Source organism: Sylvia atricapilla, chromosome Z (assembly GCF_009819655.1).
Source record: "Sylvia atricapilla isolate bSylAtr1 chromosome Z, bSylAtr1.pri, whole genome shotgun sequence".
Classification (NCBI taxonomy): Eukaryota; Metazoa; Chordata; class Aves; order Passeriformes; family Sylviidae; genus Sylvia; species Sylvia atricapilla.
Genome location: NC_089174.1, coordinates 44,280,252 through 44,300,340, shown reverse-complemented (window position 1 = coordinate 44,300,340; position 20,089 = coordinate 44,280,252). Strand labels below are relative to the sequence as shown.

The 20,089-nt window shown below is 41.1% G+C and overlaps 1 protein-coding gene across 1 annotated transcript in view; it reads right to left on the bottom strand.

Annotated features, from left to right (window-relative positions):
* PCGF3 (polycomb group ring finger 3) overlaps window positions 1–20,089 on the bottom strand; it is a 291,744-nt gene that overhangs the window by 217,633 nt on the left and 54,022 nt on the right. The gene's annotated exons all lie outside the window — the stretch shown is intronic.

Below are 20,089 nucleotides of genomic sequence, written 5' to 3'. Positions count from 1 at the left end.
CTGAATCAGGAGGGAATAATAAAATAAAGCAGTGAAAATTCCCACGAAGCAGAAAAAGAAAAATTAAGAAAAAATGTGTTGCAGAACACAGCTTTTGAGGATGAGGTAGAGTGGCCTCACCCTTCGTCAAGACACTAGGAGATCATCCCCATAACTTTTCCTGTGGAATTACTTTAGCTCGCTCTCCCTCTCCCCAGACTGCTCTAGCCCTGACTTTCAAAGCTTTCCTCCCTGACCAAATTACAGTGTTCCTGTTGCTGTCTTTGTTGCAGGCTGTTGCAAAAGCCTGATAGCAGGTGGGCCAGCTCAAACTTCCCCATCTAAAATCAGTTGCATGGATTGGTGAAGACCAGAACAGCAGGTTAGAAAATGTAATTGTTTGGAAAACACTGTAGTCTCAAAACATGCTCAGAGGACATAGGGAAAGAGGAAAATGTTTCACTGAAATAACTCCCAATAAAGAAATCTGCTTTGCCCAAAACCCACACAAGCACTTCTGTGTACAACTGATGTCACTGCTGACAACTTAAGCTGTTTATGTTACCAGAGGGGGAAAAAAAAAAAAAACCCAAAAAAAAAGAAAAAACAACAGAGAGCAGGTTTTCACTTACAAGTGGAATTTAGCTTGTTTCCGGGATAGTATCATGGACACAACAAGTTTCTCATGTTTGCTTCCTTAGTCTCTCATTTCAAAACCCATTCTTCACAAGACATTGATTCCTTCATTTACAATGTAACAGACACAAATTTTGCAGGACAGCAGATGCTGACATGAGAAAGCTAGACTTTGGATTGCATCAAAATTTGAATAAGCAAAACTACTCTAAATCACAAACTGCTTCAGCCTTCCAAGATCTCTCAGGCACAGAAAGTGCATCAAGAGCCACTTATTGTCATGTGGTCCAGAGATTGCACTGGCTCTGGAGCACTTACTCGGCATGGTTTGAAAGAAGCAACACTGGCCAGAGATGGACAAAAGTACATGCTGCACATGGATTGTGACTATTCAGGTCTTTTCACTTGCAAGAGCAGCGACCCTCACAGTCTCAGTTCTTCCACAAAGGTATGCCCAGATGACAAACCCAGTCAGCTCATTTGCTGCTTTGCACTGGCTGACTTCAAGCCTTTACAAGCACACGGTTTTGTTTGGCCATGACTCAGACAGTCATCTGCATCTAAGCTGCATCTACTTCCTCAAACGTACCAGCTGGGAAACAGCTGCCCAGGCAGAGCACACTGACCGGTTGCTCTCCCTCCACTCCAAAAGAGCTCCCACAGACCTCACAGGCAATGGACACGTGGGAGGATGCCTTCTCAAGGGCATTTCCCAGGAAAGGAGGTATTGCAGGCCATAATGCGATCTCGAAGGAGCAAAAACCTGACACAAAGTAAAGCCCATGTCTTGATAGTGAGCATCCTTAGATGCCAGCTTCCTCTGTTCTGCCGCTGGAACAGAAAACCAGTGAAGTAAGTAATTTTCTAATAGAGAAAAAATCTGCCAGAGGAAACAGACTGAAATAAAGCATTTGCAAACACTCTTTTCTGGCACAAAACCTCCTATTTCTCCAGCCATGTTCCCAACTACTTTCAGTTGCTTCCTGAGATAAAATAGTCCCACAAGATCCTCAGAAACATCTGTGTCTTTGTCTCTGGCCCTTCTAAGTTTATCCAGTTTCTTCTATCATCTGCACACCGAAACTCTTGGCACAATCAAGTGGAGCCCCTACTGCCCATCTGCTGGAAAAGTTCTGTTTTAAGGCAACAAAGCCTGAATTTAGCAAATACTTTTTTCTTCTCAGATACAATCCAGGAAGCTGAGCATATGGACAAGGCACTTCAAGAGTGTTACAGCCAGGGCCAGGACATGGTATTTTTTTCTAGTCTGTATGAAGTTCTGTCAACAGAGAGCCAAAAGATTTTTATCACTAGAAATCTTCATGCTTGTGGAGTGTTTCTCAAATGGCACAACCTGACAACTCCTGGTTCACACCACCAGGAGAGACTCCAGCTCCAAGCATCTAGATACAATGAAGCTTCTGTAGAAGAATTTTCCAGTGCTTTGCAGAAATTTGATGCATATCATCCATCAGCATCTGGGTTTTACCTATGACAGAAGTTCACACACCCTTCTAACATTTTGTTCAGATGGTTTATGTGAATTCCAGAGAGCTTTTGGAAGTACATAGATTTTACCACTTGTACATAATGAGTGAAAGGATTTATTTTGCTTCAAAATGACTTTTCCACTGCTTTTTTTTTCCCAAGTGAGATAAACCACGGTATGATCAAAAAGATAAGACTCTCTTCACTGGTGAATTCCTACTCTATTACTCTCTTGTGCATGCACTGGTTTTGCACTTTGCTTGGCTTTCCTCCTATTGTTTCAATGATTCCTAGTTTCCATTTGATTAAAGCACAGAAGAGGTTAAAAGCTTTCTAATCTTTACTTTCTTCCTAACTATTAGATGGTGCATCTTTGAAAGGGCTTCATAATCCTCTTCTCCCAGTTCACAGATCTCACTTGCTGGTGCATGCACCACAGCAGCTTTTCTTCATTCACCTCTGCATCATTTCCCCTTTTCTTTGTGTCAAACAATGCACAGACACTGCTCTATACTGCCATGTGAGCACTGCAAGAAGAGCAAGCAGGTCATTCTGAATCACATGCCTGATAATTCAACTAACGCCTGATAATTCAACTAACACCAGAGTACAAGGGAGATGAAGAGGTATGCCCAGCTAAGTGCAATTCTCTTTCCAGGATGTCACAGGTGGAGTAATAGAAACAGTGAACCTGACTGGCAACAGTGCCTAGGAATAACTGTGGTTCAGTTTATTAATCCCTCAGAGGCTTGGGAATTGCAAAAGAGGAGATGCTGCTATGAAAATACTGTGACTGTGAATTCATCTTACCAGCATCACTAGTCATTCAACATATTTTGGGGAAGCCAGCTCTGCAGCGAAAGAACATGATAAATCACCTAGAAATGCACATATTGAGCTCTATGGTTTGGGGAAGGGTTGGAGATCTTGATATATCTGTATGTGTACACTGGTCTTTTAAAGAATACAAAGGACAGGAAAGATCTGTGGTGCTCTCACAGATCTTTCCAAAAACCTAAAAGAAAACGCCTTTGTTACTATGAGACGAACACTGCTGAAAACTGAACAGAAAATTATAGAATCAGTGATAACAGCTTTGGAGAGGGTGGAATTCACAGCTTTACTTTTTAGAACTTCAGAAGCCTTCATGATCTGAAGACAAGGTTACCATTTTTCTATTATATCAACAGAAAAATAAATAATCACAAGGGGTTGAACACTGAATGCATCCCTAGCCATAAGCTTTCCAAGGTGGCAATAATTACTTTTTGCTGTCTGCAAGGCCTTTACTGTAATGCAGCCTTCACTCTATTCTTCACCCTATTAGTCACACCTAAAATAATAAGTTTCTGCTATTATTACTGATGATTCCACTAGGCTTTTGGCAATGTTCTGTACTATGAGAAAAATTTAATTTCCGATAACTGGGGCAGGAATGATACAGGAAGGTTTCACACAAGGTGTACTGTATCCTGAGCAGAAACTGCTGGAGGCAGGAGAGCAAGAACAACTGAGGCAGTCTTAGGGTAGATAGGACAAACAGTTGTGATGGCCAAAGATGAATATAGAAAACTACTCTGAACGCAGCTCTGCAGTTGTGTAGCCACAGTGTACCTCCCAAGCATTTGTTTGCTTGTATACTGGGAGAGAATTAGCTACACAAACAGAAGCTTGCACTACTATGGGTCATTTTTTCTATCTGCCAGAATATTTTGGCACCCACAAAACACCACCACAATGAGGCATAAATATCCATACCACTGTGCATCTGTCATCAGCTCTCCTCTGCAGAAGCAACTGACTTTGATTTCAAAATTAACAAACATTGTTTTTATGTTGCTACTTCTTTTATTTATATTTATTATTATTTTATTTATAAATAATTAACAAGGAATTGGAAATTCTTCTCATTTCTCCACTTTAGCCAAAAATCAGACTATGGAAAACTGTATGCCTCTCCCAAAAAGCAGCATTCTGTCACTAGCTCTCCCATTATTCCTGAATGGCTATTTAGTCCTCTCCTAGCTTCCTTCACACAACTTTTGTCTTCACTCTTCAGCCACTCATAGCAGAGTTGAAAGCTCTTTTTGCCCAGAGCTATAAAGGACAATGAAGGTCCTATGTGGCCACCTCTCCCTCTGATTTTCTTCCCAGTATGTTCTCAGACAAATCTATATTTATCTGACCTGATTAACATGTACAGACTCTGCTGCTGACTGGGCACCTCTCTAGAGACAGCCAGGTCACCAAGAGCCAGAGCCATGAGACCTGGGGAGTCATGGGCCTGCAAACACTCTCTCTGTATTTGGCAAGTTTTCTGAGAGTCTTCTAATCAACAGAGCTTACAGGGGCATGGATAAACCACAGGCACTAACAACAGGTCACAGTGGTGTTGTGAAGGAAATATGTGCCTTACTAATTTATTTGTGTTCTTGGGATGGCCTGGTAAATATGCCAACTTGAAACAGTTCTGATGGCTTTCAACACAGCCCTTGAGAGATACAATTCTACCATGGGATGGCAGGCTAAAACCCTCACATATATGGTTAAAAGAGAAAAGATAAAGAGCAGGAGAAAGAGGGGGTTGATTTCAGCAGAGCAGAGTCTCAAGAGAAGTGCATATCAGTGACCTTTGCTCTTCAACACAGTCCCAAATAAGCTTGTAAAGGTCAGAAGAGAGGCAGAGAGGCCAGAAACTTCACTAGCCTAATCACAGTCATCCAGACAAGAGCTGACTTTGCATATGCATCTGGTAATATCAAGACAATAAAAGAGCAGATTAAATTCTATGTGGATAAGCATAAAATTATGCTTATGAGTGGGGAAAATACTGTCATCAATTAAATATATAAAATGATGGTATCTGAGCTGCATCTAAATGATGACCCCTCAGGAATAACCCCCCTTAGATAACCCCCCTTAGATGACGATACACCAAAAACACCAGCTCTGTACTCAGCAGTACTCCAAAACTTCACATTCTCAAAATTATTACACAAGTCATAGAAGACACTATAGAGACCATAATTATTATCTTCCTGTATAGGTGAATAAATCTTGAGTTCTCTGCACAAGCTGCTGTGACAGCTTACTGGAGCTATAGACCTATAGTTAAGTAAGTATGTAACTACATAACTCTAAAACCAGATATAAACTATGACTTACTTCCCTGATCTGTTAACTGTTGTTGTTGAATTTATTCCTTATCCACCAGCATAGCGCAGCATCTTGGAGAGAGCAGTACTGGACAGGAAACATGTAGAATTAATACCTGAAGGAAGGAGGAGTTTACAGGGTAAATATATCTTGGTGACACTGCAGTCACTCTTTGCAGTGTGTTTTCTAGGCCATGTGCAAACCTATCTAATTATAGATTATAAAGCCAAGCATGCTGGAATGGTAGCACCTTACAAAATCAATAGTGTCAAAAGATGGACATAATTAAAAACAGTATCATTATAGTCCTGTCAAGAGTTGGCTCTGGCACACTGTAGGAAACAAATCAGAACAAAGCAGTTCTTGTGGGTTCATCAATATCCTAGTTAAGCTACAGCCATTTTCTAAGTTTTGATATTGCTTCAATCATGTAATTCTATTTTCCTGTTACCTACACTTTCCTCTAAAGAAGAAAATGCTCATTCCCATATAACCTCAAAATGCACAAGACCCATATCTTAAAAGTAACTTCTAGCTGTTGTCAGATTACAAACCAAACTGTCTTCCTCCTTGCTATGCACTCCATTTTCAATAGAAGTTTCTAAGTTTTACACTTAGTTTGTTTCAGTTTGTGCTAGAGACAGGCCTAAAGCAGAAGTGGATGCTGTGAGCAGCTGAGGTCCTAAGGCATCTCTCCATCTCTTTTATTTCTTTTCCATTTTCAGGTGCACTTTAAGCTGTCTGTGAGTAGTGATGGACCAATCACAGCATATATTATGATAGCACAAGACAGGCTGAAATCTTTCCTTCTAGCTGAACTAGGAAAATTTCCTTTTCTTCCTCTCAGAGTTTCTACTTTCCTGAGGTGGGAGGGAAGCACATTCAAGCAGATCACACTCATCAGAGTGTGATGGCAAATCAAATTCAGTTATCAGACAGAAGAATCAGAAGCCTGAAATGGCCAATCTTCTGAAGCACCTTGCAGTGTTATCAATGAAATGTGCAGCTATTTGCCCTCATCCATAACATGCCCTGCACGCACACTGTGCAGTGGATTGGAGATTGCTACATTAGGGTCCTTGTCAGGAAGGGGAGAATAGCTTCTTGGTTTTGCTAAATGAAATTCTTCCCTGTTGACATGGCTAGCATGATTTCCAAGTAGCTTTCTCTCCACCTCCCATTGCACAGTTCCATGAGAGCCATCCTAAGCAGCTCTCTCCACCTTCTTGGTCTCAGGAATCTTACACATGCAGATCAGAGCTGCTGGTGATTAACCAAAATGTTTGCGAAAGGGATCATACAGTTTGCACCTCCAGCTACTCGGCTGCTTACCAAATGTCAATCTAGGTTACTTTGCCATTAACTCTTCTTTTTGAAGAGTGTTCAATCTGTTCCCAAATGAGGCAGAGAAGCTGGCAGGCACCTTGGGACAGTTCCTCAGAAACCTCCTGTAGCCTCTGGCTCAGACCCAATCCTGCAGACCTAATGAGTAATGACGGCAGCTGTGTCTCCATCAGGTGGAAATGGCTGCTTCTGTAGAAGATGTTAATTAACATCTTAAAACAGCAACATCAGCAGCATGTAGGGGAGGAGGGAACCAAAGGGATAAGTGAAATTTAAAGCCAGCCAGAGCTCAGTGGAGCCGTAGTGTAGTAGTCTTTGTCTGCCAGCCTGCAAACCTTGGAGGGATTTCATTCTGTGCCAGCCCAAAGGGACATAGTTTACTTGTGAAAAAGTTCGTGTGGAAGATGTACCTCTCCAGCTCTCCCCAAGTTTTTTTCTATCCCCACTGGGATGAATGATGTGAAAACAGTCTTCCTGTCTTCCCAGAGATGGAATGAAAAAGTGCTGGCATGCTGCACTGCAGACTGTTGCAGGTTTGGCTACACTGCTCAGCCAAGTTAGCCATGAATTGTTTCCTTAGTCAAAAACTATGTTGAGATTTCAGATGCCACAAGACAAGCATCCATCAAGCAATAACCAAAAAGTGTGAAATAAAATATTTCACTTAGAACCATGTTACATGATTTGACTCAATCCGTAGAACTAATGTGCTATTCAAGGGAACTTGCTTCCAGAAGTGTTAGAGGAATATCACTTCCCCATAATTTTTATAATTAGTCTGCCATGTCAATACTCTTTCTTCTCCCAGCAGAGAGCTGTCAGGAGCTGTACACTTATCCCCCATTTAATCCTCACTGTGACCAATTTTTTACTTATTTCTCTTGTGAGAAAACAAGCCTCCAAACAAAAGAACTCAAAATTTTTATGCTTTACTCATACTACTGGGTATGGTAAACTTTGTTAGCAGTGATTGTGTCTGTCCCAAAATATTCCAAGAATTGAAAACTGAAATTATTTGTTCTTCCCATCTCTGAGCTTCTTTCTTTGTCTCTTGTCCAGATGAAAATGCAGACAATGGGAGGATCCTGCCCACTCTACTGAAAATTCCATAGAAGAACATTGAATAGAAGACAAGCATTATTCCTTACCAAGATCTTATCTGTAAATCCATGTACAGTGTAACTTTCTTAAACAAAGGCACATCCATTTCTTATGGCATAGCAGTACAATAAAAATTATCTATTTTAATGCTCAGTCCTTCTAACATATAAAACCATAGAGAAATAAGAAGTGCAAGTATTAAAATATGCAGTGATGCTTTCCCCTGTACTAAATCACCAACTTGACTTCCTTGGTCTTGATAGGCTAAAAAGTTTAATTAAAAAAGAATATACTTATCAGACCACTTGCAGAAAACTCATTTTGCCATGAATTTTAAGATAGAAACTGTCTCTCCTGGGGTAACTGTAATTCTCTTTTTTGATCTGATGTGTGGAAGAAGACTAAGCAAAGCAAAGGTATAAACAAGTCAGACTAAAGAAGATAGCTGGAAACGTGCAGCGACACACTCTGCATTAATAAAGCAATAAGACAAAGACTTTCACCCTCAAATAAGGTGAATATACAACAACTTTGCAGAAAAAAACCCCTAGATTAATAAACTTTATTCTGCATTGGATTAAGATATAACATATCCCATAGCATTACACAAAATAGATGTTTCTTCACTATTTGTAAGGGTGGTTTTGCTTTTTCCTTTTTTATTATGCACCCCAATTACATTACTGTAGTTCAACTTTCAGGCTGCAGCCTCCAAAATTAAGTAATGGAATTTAAGTGAGGGATGAAGTCATTGATTGGTGCTGAAGTAGTTTCGCTAATGTACTTTGGGTAATCCTGCCAGCTCTGCTGGCTCATAGCATCAACCAAGGGCAGCCAGTGCAGCCAGCTGCCCTCACAGAGCCTCGACTTTCCCTGTCAGCAGGAGCATGCCTTGCTCTTCATAGTGGGAAGAAGCTGGTCCTGGGGGTCAAAATTCCAAGCAAACACCTTTATTTTGTCAAAAGTAAATTTTTTGGTGGCACAGTGAGGTTGTTGAGGACCCCTCAACAGGTGGTGCAGTGCAGACACAGAATCACAGAATTGTTTAGGTTGGAAAAGATATCTGATATCACCAAGGCCAACCTTTTGACTAATCAAGACTATTTGGATTAAATGCCACATCCAGTTTTAGATTAAACACCTCCAGGGATGGTGACTCCACCACCTCCCTAGGCAACCCATTCCAATGTCTGTTCAGCCCTTCTGTGAAGAAACTTCTCCTGAGGCCCAGCCTAAGCATCCACTGGTGCAGCTTTAGGACTGTGTCCTCTTGTCCTGTCACTGGTTGCCTGAGAGAAGAGGCTGGTCCCCACCTGGCTACAGCCACCTTTCAGGGGGTTGTAGAGAGTGATAAGGTCACTGCTGAGCCTCCTTTTCCCCAGGTAAGAACACGCACAGCTCCCTCAGATTCTCCTCACAAGACTTGTGCTTCAGATCCTTCACCAGCCATGCTCTCACTCCAGAGGGAGGAGCCTTGTGAGAAAGCAGTCCTGTACCAGCACAGAGGGGGAAGTCTGAAACCACAGGTTTCCCCAGAATCAGAAACTGCAATTCTGGTTAAAAAAAAAATGTCTGGACCAGAAGTTTTAAATGCCTTGTACACTGAAAATGCACCACCCAAAGTAGGTTATAGAGAAGTGAAAATTTAAATGTGAGTCACTGCACTACTGCTATACATGTATTTAATTAAATACACTACTCTCCCAAGAGGAGATATGAGTATTCTCATAAGAACTGTAAGAGATGGATGTGTAGAAAGAAACACTGAAGTTTTTTGATATAACTAAAAGCTAAATTATTAACTTTCTCTTTTGGACCACCTTTTTGGTTATCAAAAGATATTTTATTTAGTAAAAAAGTGATCCAAAATGGAGGGATCATTTTTAGAAACCTCAATATATTACTCAGAAACACTTATATATTTTAGTTTGTCTAAATTTGTAAAACAGCTACAGACTGCCAAAAGAATTATATGTTTACTACTACAGCTCTGCTAGGAGATCCGCAGTAGCAGTTTACATTGGCAGGTCGGGGAATGCAGAAGAAATATTAACACTGAAAACGTTTGGGTGGTGAGCTAGCTGTTTCAGCTCCCTCTTTAAAAGAAATCTAACACAAATTCTTGTTCGAACAACCCATGACAATACTACAGCAGATTTGAATGAATAAAATGACCTAGAAACCAAGATCAGAAACAGTTATTCATGACAATACCTCAGTCTTTAGGACTGCTTTACTTTCCCTTCTACTTACCTGGAGAGCAATGCTAACCAACGTGGACAGGGTCCATGCACATGCACAGGGTCCATCAGCAGCGTCCATGCACATAATCATCTTCCAGGTCACTTCTGTTAGAGGCTCTGACTGATGCACGCCTAAATCTTTGCAGCCACAGTGTGAAAACCAGAGACAGTCCACATGGAATGAAGATGCAAATATCTGCAATGGCAGAGGAGGAGTTTTACTTGGTTTTTCACCAGCCTGCACCTGACCACTAGCCAGGCCCTGGGGCTCTGCATGGTGACATTGGAATATGATGGCACCATGTTGCTGGGCAACTGCACAGACATTCAAATCAAGGAACTGTTTCCTTCTGAAAACCTAAAGGACCTGCATGTTAGTCAGTTTATCAAAGCATGGCATAGCTGTCCAAAAGACAAGGCAAGGAGCGGAAAGGAAAAAGGACATTTCTTCTGCAATGTAGTACACTTCAGTAACTTCCAAAAATTGCTGCCATAAATTTAGTCTCAGAGAAATACAGCTGGTGACTCCACAGCTCGTACTGCACAATGGCCTACCTGCTGGTGTCTTCCTTTTAGCAGTTCATGTGTCAGCTTTTGGCCATCCAGCTACATGAAGACATCAAACAGGCAGTGCACAGAGGCAACTACGGACATGACTATTTAGTGTTTGATCATTTTGGGAAATGCTAAGGTTTATGTCAGTGACCCACAAGAGGAGAAGCTGTGAAATAAATGTTCCTTGGAGCAGAGACACCCTTCCTCTCTCTCTCAGAAAGAATCACAACTTCTAAAATTAAGTGAGTGTCTTATGCCTTGAAAATTTTCAGATGCTCTCTTTTGTCTCACAGGTAATAGCACGGAACAGCAGCACCACTAGATCCCCATGCAAAACATGAGACATACTTAATTTTGCAGGCGTCAATCTCTCCTTATCATTTCTGAATTTAAAAAAAAAAAAAAAAAAAAAAAATTCAGGGAAGAAAAGGCTTTCCAGAAGAGATTTGAAGCCTTAAGAGAACAACCTGGGCTTGTGTGTCTTCTCTGTGTTGTATCTTCTGAAACATTAAAAGACACAGGCACTGCAAGAAGGAGCCTGTTGAATTATCTGTGTTCTGGTAGAGGGTCTGAAGGGCAAGAAGTGAAGAAACCAGTGATTCTTAATTTCTGCCATCACATGTCTTTGCTAAATCTTGAATAGAGGTGACCCCCGCAGAGGGTTCAGAGTTGATGCAGTGACACATAAAGGTTACTCTCAGCCTTGGCGGTCGGGTCAGACACTCCCACTGTCCCACCCGATTATCCATCTCCTTGTGAATTTACCCTTACGGGCGCTGCAGAGCAGGCTTGACTTCTCATTCCTTTCAAACAGTGCCACTTTCTGGTTTAAATGAACCACTGCAGTTCTTCACCCATAAGAAAAGCTGGGATGTGGACTAGACATGTTTTAAAAAAATATCACTCCAGGAATTACCTTGCATTACTGTAACAGGCTGAAGTCCTAGGTCTGAAAGCAAGGGTGATTGAAGCAGGAGGAAGTCTGATAAAGTTTGTTTGTATCTTGAGGAAAATTTCAGTAACTGTTTTGGGACCAGTCTAACTGGTCTCAAATCTTCCATTTACTCTTCCTAAATCTGAGGAGCAGATGCCAAGATACAATATGCTTCAAATGTCCCCTGCCAGCTCCCTGGGACAGATGAGAGAATTTCTATTCACTGAAAAGTTGATGTATGACTCAATTAGCCCCCTGAATTTTACTTATTTCTACTATCTTGTCATAATTTCAAATATTCCTTTGGAAAGTTAATGAAAATTTGCAACTATGAAATACACAGGAATTTCTCTGATTTCCCACAGCTGAGTTTATTGCAGGTATCTCAACTGAAAGTTTCCTAGGGTAAACAGTTAATTTGCTTTAGATATGAAATCTCACAGAATCCTGCAGTCCTCAAGTGTCTCTCTAAGGCAAGCAATGGTCAGCTGCAGGGTTAAAAAAAGGAACATTTGAATATGAAGGGACATTATGAATATTTAATAATTTGCACTAATTGCATTTTAGGATACCACAAATATTTGGAGAACATCATCTCTGTCTTTTCCAACGTAAGAGAGGTGGTGTTAATGAGACTGCAGTGAGTGGGTTTTAAAAATACCCCCCTGCAGAGATTTTTAGGAGTGGTTTATGTGACTCTCATGCAGCTTTCCTCCAGTACTATTTAAAATCAGCCCAGCCATCTGAGGTGTCATTGAAATATTTCATTATGTCAGCATATAACATTCTGCATACACTGCTGGTTCCCTCTGGTACAAAGCAGTTGAAAGAATTGTCCTGCAAAGAAGAGTCTTAGGTTATGTTCCAGAAAGCTGATGAAAGCCTGGAAGGAGCTCCAAAATGATCCAGACATCCAGGACTAACCTTAGACTCACAATCTGTTTCCATTGCAAATCTGGAAAAGGTCTGCTTCACCTAAGTAATTCCAAACTTGCTGCCAAGCAGACCATGAGAGCTCTGCTTGCCCTGTCCCCAGGTCCCCTCATTTTGTCCAGTTTTGTAATCAGTGAGCCAAATCTCTTGAAGTACCTTCATGCCCACAGACTGCATATAAAAAGCACGGCTGGATGAGGAAAGTTCTACAAAATGGTTAGAGAAAAGCAAGGCTGACCAGGATGAAGAGAAGACATTCAACATTAAACTAAACTCAGCCTTTTTTGCACTCCATGGATTAGTATGTTCTCCACAGAACCCACCATTAGCTCAAGAAAATTGACTTTTGAAAGCATGAGCATGGACATATCCCCAGAATGTAAACCAGAAGGAGGCACAGCATAAAAAAAACGATTAGTTTAAGTGCTCTCTAAATGTCAGCCCTCCCTCCTGTGACATTTCACAACAGTCCACCCCTGACTGTGACCCCACTTCCAGTCTGTCTATAAAGCCTGTTGCTTTGAAAAGCCATCAGGTAGCTGCCACACTGCTGTTAGTGCACTCAAAGCTGTGGGCAGCTCAGCTTGTACTTTACTTTGCCAGCTATAATCCTTTATTCTTGCCCTGAAGAAATATATTTCATCCCCAGCAAAACTGAACACATGAGGAGAGGAATCTGTGCAAAGCGTTTATGGAACCTCACAATGATCACCTACAGAGGTTTCCAGGAAGAATTATTTTTCCTGCAAAGGTGAGCACTGCCACCACTTTGTAAGAGATGTGAAGTATTTAATATAGGCATTCTTGGTAGTGTTAAAAGTAATACGCTTCTTATTCTCTTCTACAAAGTAGTGGTGAGCTTTAAAGCGAGTTTATTCAAAATGCCTTGGAAAATTCATAAATGCACAAAGTCTGACTGCAGCTGAGCTGGGTTGTCCTTTTAGGATAGCTTGCAGCAGTGAGCATCCTGTCCAATCTTTCCAACAAGAGAAGTGAGTAAGATCAGCAACCAGCTCTTATCTACCCCTCCTGCTACTCTGCAGGTCCATAGCAGCAAAACTGAATCACTTTTGTACCAGGATGATTTAGTTTTAGCCTTTATTTAATTCTGACACAGGGACACAATGGCAGGAAACTTAATGATCCTTGAGGAGCCTTATCCAACCCCTCGAGAGCTGTCCCAGGAGAACCATCAGCCCAGTGTTGAGATGTCATACCCACCCGCATTCAGGAGCAGCTCTCCAGATCAGCTGTCTGAGGGGATTTGCTGCCTAGCGCTATGAGATGTTTTGTGAAATGCAGGGGGAAAACAGTTCTGGATTGCACAGGACTTATTATGGGATGTTTAGGGAATGAAACAAAGGCAGGAAAAGGGAGAGGCTTGGGTGATTTGAGGGATGAGAAAACCATCATGAAACAGAGCTGTAAAGGGATTTAAAAGGAACAGGTTTGTGTAAACAGCTTGTCAGTACCTATGTCTTACTATGCTCTGTACCTGGTGTACATCTGTCTCATCTTTCATAGTGATGTCCTTCCTACCCTCTTCCTGTATGAGGGGCACTCAGTTCTGCATGCAGGCATCTGGGCGATGGTGAGTGATGTGTGTGCTGGTCAGTACCAGGAGCTGGAATGCAGCTGTGGCCTCCAAGGCATGTATGCCCAAGCAACGGCAACTAGGAAGACTAGAATTTGGTGTCTAGCTATGGGACAGGCGGGGGACTAAATTTAGTCTGCCTTGTACTGAGTAAATGCTTTCTGTGAATGACTACACCTGAAGCTCAGAGACCCCAGCACACACAAACACACACAAGCATGTGCAGTCCACATGTTCTGCTACTGGTGCCAGTTCTGAAATCTCATTTAATCTTTGGTTTCTAGACAAAAAAGTGCCCGTGTTTCTCAAAACTTTGCTTTTCCCTAACCACCACAGTTTTGTGAGCAGTGTGCTGTTCAGCATCTGGTTTTTTTGCTACACATTATGCATGACTTTGGATCCTCCAAAACCACTGCAAATGGCTAGGAAGGAACATAGTTTTTCAAATAGACCCATTTGACAATAAGACTAAAAGCAGATGCATGAGTGTCAAGGAAAGCCCATACAACTCAGCTTTCATGTCTGTTATCAAGTCAGGTTTATACACAGTGAAGAATAAAACCAAGAGGCATCCTGAATTAAAATTCTAATGATAAAAGAGATGTGTTAACATATAGCTGAGTGTACAGCGACAAAATCAGCTGTCCCTAGTGCATCACATTTACCTGCAGTCATCATCTACCCCATCCACTTCTCTTTTCCCTGAGGCTGTCTAGCTGGTTGCCATCCATAAAGCTACACAGTTGTCTTTGGATACCCTTCTTACTTCCAGGGTTTACTTCTCCCACTGGCTGTTTGATCACTTCAGAGGTGATCCAATGTCCCTGGAATACCCCACGACACATTTTCTTCCCCCCACAGCTGTGACTGGCCACCTCAGAGCCTCCTTGCTAACCAAGGACCTAACTCCCTTACAGCCACAGGTCTCAGGAAGGGCCTTCTTGCACAGCTTCTGCACTGGGGCTGCTGGGTCACCAGAAGTGTGCAGGGAGGGACACATGCCAGCACCTCCAACATGCAATGAGACATTAAGTGGTACACAACACAAAATCCAAAGCAACATCATGTATTGGAACAGGCATTTCCCAACTCATCTCTCTTTTCCATTGTGTCCTTTTCCAGTTACTTTGCACTTGGAAGTGTACAGACTTCTCAGACATCCCAAGTAACCCCTGTGAAGCCCATATTTTTTCCATTGTCTAAGCACAGACTTCACTGTTTCACAGTCAGCTCACCCTTCCTGATGACTTTCAGAATCTCCTGTAGAATTCTATTTTTTTTCTTTGACTTCAAATTAGGTCTATCATCTGTTATGTAACAGTGGCCGTCCTTTGAGGTCCACAGCCACAATAATTATGCTTTGCATGTTCCAGGCACTCAGTCTACACACAGTTCTCACTTTTTCCATGGATTATGGATAACGATTCATTAGTTATAAAATCAGCCTCCTCTCCAACTCCAGTACGAAATCCAGAGAACAGTAGATAATTTTTAACATTATGAGTGCCTGTGTCTGCAGAACCTGATAATAAGAGTAAGGCTACAAAAAGTGCTTCATCATTATGTCTGCTTACCAAAATCTCTTTTGAACACCTGCAAACTACATACAGGATGGATTGTGAACAGCCTGGCTTGAGGCCCATAAAAAAAAAAAAAAAAAAAAAAAAAAAAAAAAAAAAAAAAAGGCAAAACCTGTGCAAATGTGTGGAGAAGAAAGAGAGAAAGAGAAGGGTAGAATCTCTTTCAAAAAAGACGTTTGCTTTCCCCCACCCACCACCACCTGCTGCGAGACGCTCCAAGGCCTCCAGGAGCTGACGTTGCCAGCTTGAGAAGAACCCTCCAATTCTTCTTCTTGGGTAGTCTTGAGGGAGTTGTGGAAAGCCCCTGTCTCCGTGCTCCTGCCTTCTGTGGTGAGAGGACTGTGAGTGGGACAGAGGTTTGACCACAGGGATCAGGCATCACGCCTGCATTTCAGGGGATAGACGGCTGCTTTCCAGCTAAGCTGCTCCCGAGTTTTGAGAGGGCAGATAAGACACTTCAAATGGCAAAGGATAAGAAAAAAAAAGGCACAAACTTCTTTGCCCCAACCTGATATGAGTGGCAAAAAACGGTAGCAACAGTGGGTGGTGAGCTATACTATACTTTTCAAAGTAACTGTAGCTTTTTCTAACTTTTCTCTACTTTTCTTTCTCTTTGCCTCTTTTACTGTTAAGTAAAAAATATCAAATCTTTTGATATCAGTGTTTAACCTTGTTTTGGTTTTATTCTTGTTTCCAGGAATAACTGAACCTATGAGTTCGTCCTGCTTTATTCACAGTTTTCTTTGCTCCGCCATGATGGGGGTGGATTGTAACAGCACAAACAGAACTGGCTCCTACTCCTAGCATGAAGCAGGAAGCTGAACTGTCACCTGCACCACTTACAACATGATGTGCAGCATCAAATGGGCCACAGATCAGAGTAACTAAGGGAAAGACTGAGAGATGAGGCTTTGTCATCTCCAGCAGGAACAGCTTCCACACTGCAAGAACAAAGGCAGTCAACCCACCAAAGCCAATAAAGCAAGACAATGAGGCCCGGGGCAAGTTGAAAGCATCCTTTCTTAAGAAGGACCCTCAGGGATCAGACAAACAATACCAAGATACCAATCAGCTACAGAAAATGCTGAAGGTGGGATCCATCTAGTATCTTACATCTATGAACTTTCTTTAATGCAATGTGATGTACCCCAGCTGCCCATCACAGCCCTGTGAGCAACTCTTTGCACCTCTTTAGCCTCCAGCCATTCTGACTAAAACTAGCAGAGTTACTTATGAGACTTTGTGAACCTGAATAGACAACCTTGTCTGTAAAGGATACTCTAATCTCAAAAAGCTCTTGAAGAGAGTAATGGTGAACAGTCCCTGTAATATCAGAGCGCACAGACCTGGGAGTGCTTGTTTTCTAGTGAAAGAGGAGACAGTCATAAGAATGAGAAGCCTGTTTTCTCTTGAGTCACAGTATACAGAATCCATTGAGGTGCCAGTGGCAGAGGATCCAGAAAAAACAACTCATCGTCTATGTTTCAAATCAGCATTGACCATTTTTAAGCAATGCCCACTGCAATGGCTGCAATAAAATCTAGAGAGACCCTCAAAGCTGAGCATTTCAGTTGGAATCATCAAGTCTCAGATGTTGCAGCTGCAGTCCATAACACTGACATTAATCAGAGAAAGGAATCTTTTCCAGAGATGTGAGAGCAGGCCCAAGGGATACATTCTACCTGACATCCAGATTCACTAGACTAGTGTAGTAGTGTATAGGCACTTCTATAAAACAACAAAATACATTTCAACAATAATCCAAGTAATGCTAATACAAGCCATTGCAGCTGGTTACAAAGGCATTGCTTAAATGGGAAAACAGAAGCATTTCGACAATACATTGTATTACAGAATACACCAAAGCAGAACTTCTCCTCTGCACCCGGCTGAGAACCAGTAGAAAAGACCAGAAGAGAGACATTATTTTCTGTATCAGGAATCAGCACTGTTCCAAACACCAATGGAAACTGTCATATGGTGCAGCCTTGGAGCACCCAGAATCAAAGCCTTTGTGTTCTCTTGAAACAAGGATTCAGGCAAGGGACAGCAAACTTTGCATCAAAGGAGAAAACAAATGAACAAATAGCCTTAAAGAATTTAATGAGAATGAAGTTTCACTTTCTGCAGGTGTGTGAAGAAACAATTACAACCTACAAACACGGGCAGATAACAACAGGCAAGCCTTTAACGACAACATTTCCTCATGGAAACCACCCAGTCAGTCTTCATACTGAAGCCAATGGCTTTCATTTTTGTTCTGTAGTTATTTCCATGGACACATCAAGACGTAATCATTACACAAAACACACAAAGCACAGACATGTTCAAACCCTTCAGTAAAACACCTCTACATAGTGATAAATGCAAGTGTATTGTCATGTGAAAGACTAGACATATTTATACAAATGTGGGCCACATCTTCCTCTTAGGAGCCAAATCTCTCAGATCACTCTTGTAAACCTTTTTCTCCACTAACACCAGATCATTAGTTGACTTTCTAAAGAAAAACTAATCAAAAGGAAGCCTAAAAACACCAAGAACATAAAAAGCTAAATGAGGATCATATTGGAAATTAAAGACATGCAGTTACTTGTTACAGAGGTGCGCCAAGATTTGCACTGCAGTATACCTCTATTCATATGTGGCACTAGATTAAGTCTAACTTGAGTTGAGACACCTGGGTTTAAACAGCTGAATTTATCTATCTTAAATGCACATATTCAATTGATATGGATTTTTTCTCTGACTGTTCTAATCCCAACAAGTTATTGCACAAAATAGAGGTATTAAACTCAAAGTAATGATTTTTTATAGCAGAATCATAAATCAGCAAAGCAAGAAAATATCGGTTACATATAAAGTAAGAAATACCAGTAAAAATGTTTTAATATTGTATTACCTCTGGGGGAAAAAATGTACTTAGCTCCTACTGGTTGCAGGGCAGATTTATGCTTTCAGAGCTAGTAAACACAACTGTTAGAACAATTTCTTTTTGTGAGGCTTGGGAATTTCAGTCAAATATGAAAAAAAATTTTTTTTTTTTTTATTTGTTAGAATAACACCATGTTCATAAAAGGGAGGGAGCCAGGCCCATCCTCAGTTACTGCACAGACAGATAGCAGCAACCAGTAGCACAAAGCTCAGGTTGTTATTTTAACAACTTAAAATAAAGTCATGGAAGACTTACAAAATACAACGCTTGCTGAATTAGTGCTAATTTCCATTCACTTTTAACTGACTATACACAGGCAATGGGACTTTTCTGCAATTAGTCTCTCATACTGATATTTAAATGAAGCTAGTAAGTGGCAAATGCCTAATTTCCTCAGGACAATTATGTGTGGGTAAGATCAGTGCAAATAAGAAATATATGTATGACTAAAACTGACTTCAAAGCAGCCTGGAATTGCTGGCAGTTCCTAACAAGCCAAGAGCATAAATAAAGGTGCTGCCATCTCAGCACGGAGAGCAGTTCACAAACTATACATCTGCATTACTGCATGTAGAAATGCTGCAAGAAATTCATCTACCTTAGCATGTTTTGCATTGTTAATGTATTGTCTCAACCAGGCATTTGTAAAGGCAAGGTTGAAAGGAACACATACAGGTCAGGTAAGTACCTTTCAATCTAGGTACATAATGACACCAGGATAATGCTGTTTTCCCTCTTGGTTAATGATGCCATTTAATTTCCTGTCTGGCAGTTAATTGACACACTTGTCACAGACATACTGCCAGTCGAGTAATACTATAGACCATCCTTGTACTTTGAGTAAAAGGCAGATTTTATGACAATGCAATGCCACACCACCTCTGTTTCAGTCACACTGCATTTATTCAGTGCTACAATGACTGCTAGTTCCTTATGTTCCAAGGAGAGAATGGGACAAAAACTTCCAGCCTCAAAGCATTTCAGTTAGTTTCTCTGCTTTTATTAACAAGCATATAATATTCATTGGCAAAACACTGGATACAAGCTTCACTATCATAAAATCAAAACATTAAGCATTAATCCCCAAAGGCTTATTCAGACAAAACTAGCCACCAGTAGTACAGAAATTACACAGCAACACAAAGCATAAAAAATTGTAAACTTTTAAACGAAGCTAAGCCAAAAATATGGTTTTACACTCTGACATTTCCAGAATCTTTATTATGCCACATATGAGGATAAAAGGCTTAGTGGTTGCACTGGCTAATTGTCCCTTAACTGCAAAATGATCCTGTTTGCAGAAGGAAAGAACAAACTTTCCTTTTGTCCAGATAAGTCACTTGAATTTAAGATTCCATCAAACCAAAACTTTCAGTTTCAAACAGAAATAACAAAAACAGTGGAATATCAGTATTCAAAACTCAGGAGTTGTTCCTTCAGCCATATGTATGTTTGAATGATGGTTCCCACTGCTTTCTGTGGAACCGTCCAGGAAATTAGTAAAGTTACCAATGTAAATGTTCATAGAATTGGACATTCAGTTCCTACTCTACCACCAGAACATGGACAGGTCATTGTGGCTTCAAAAGAGTTCCAAAGATCTCTAAGTAG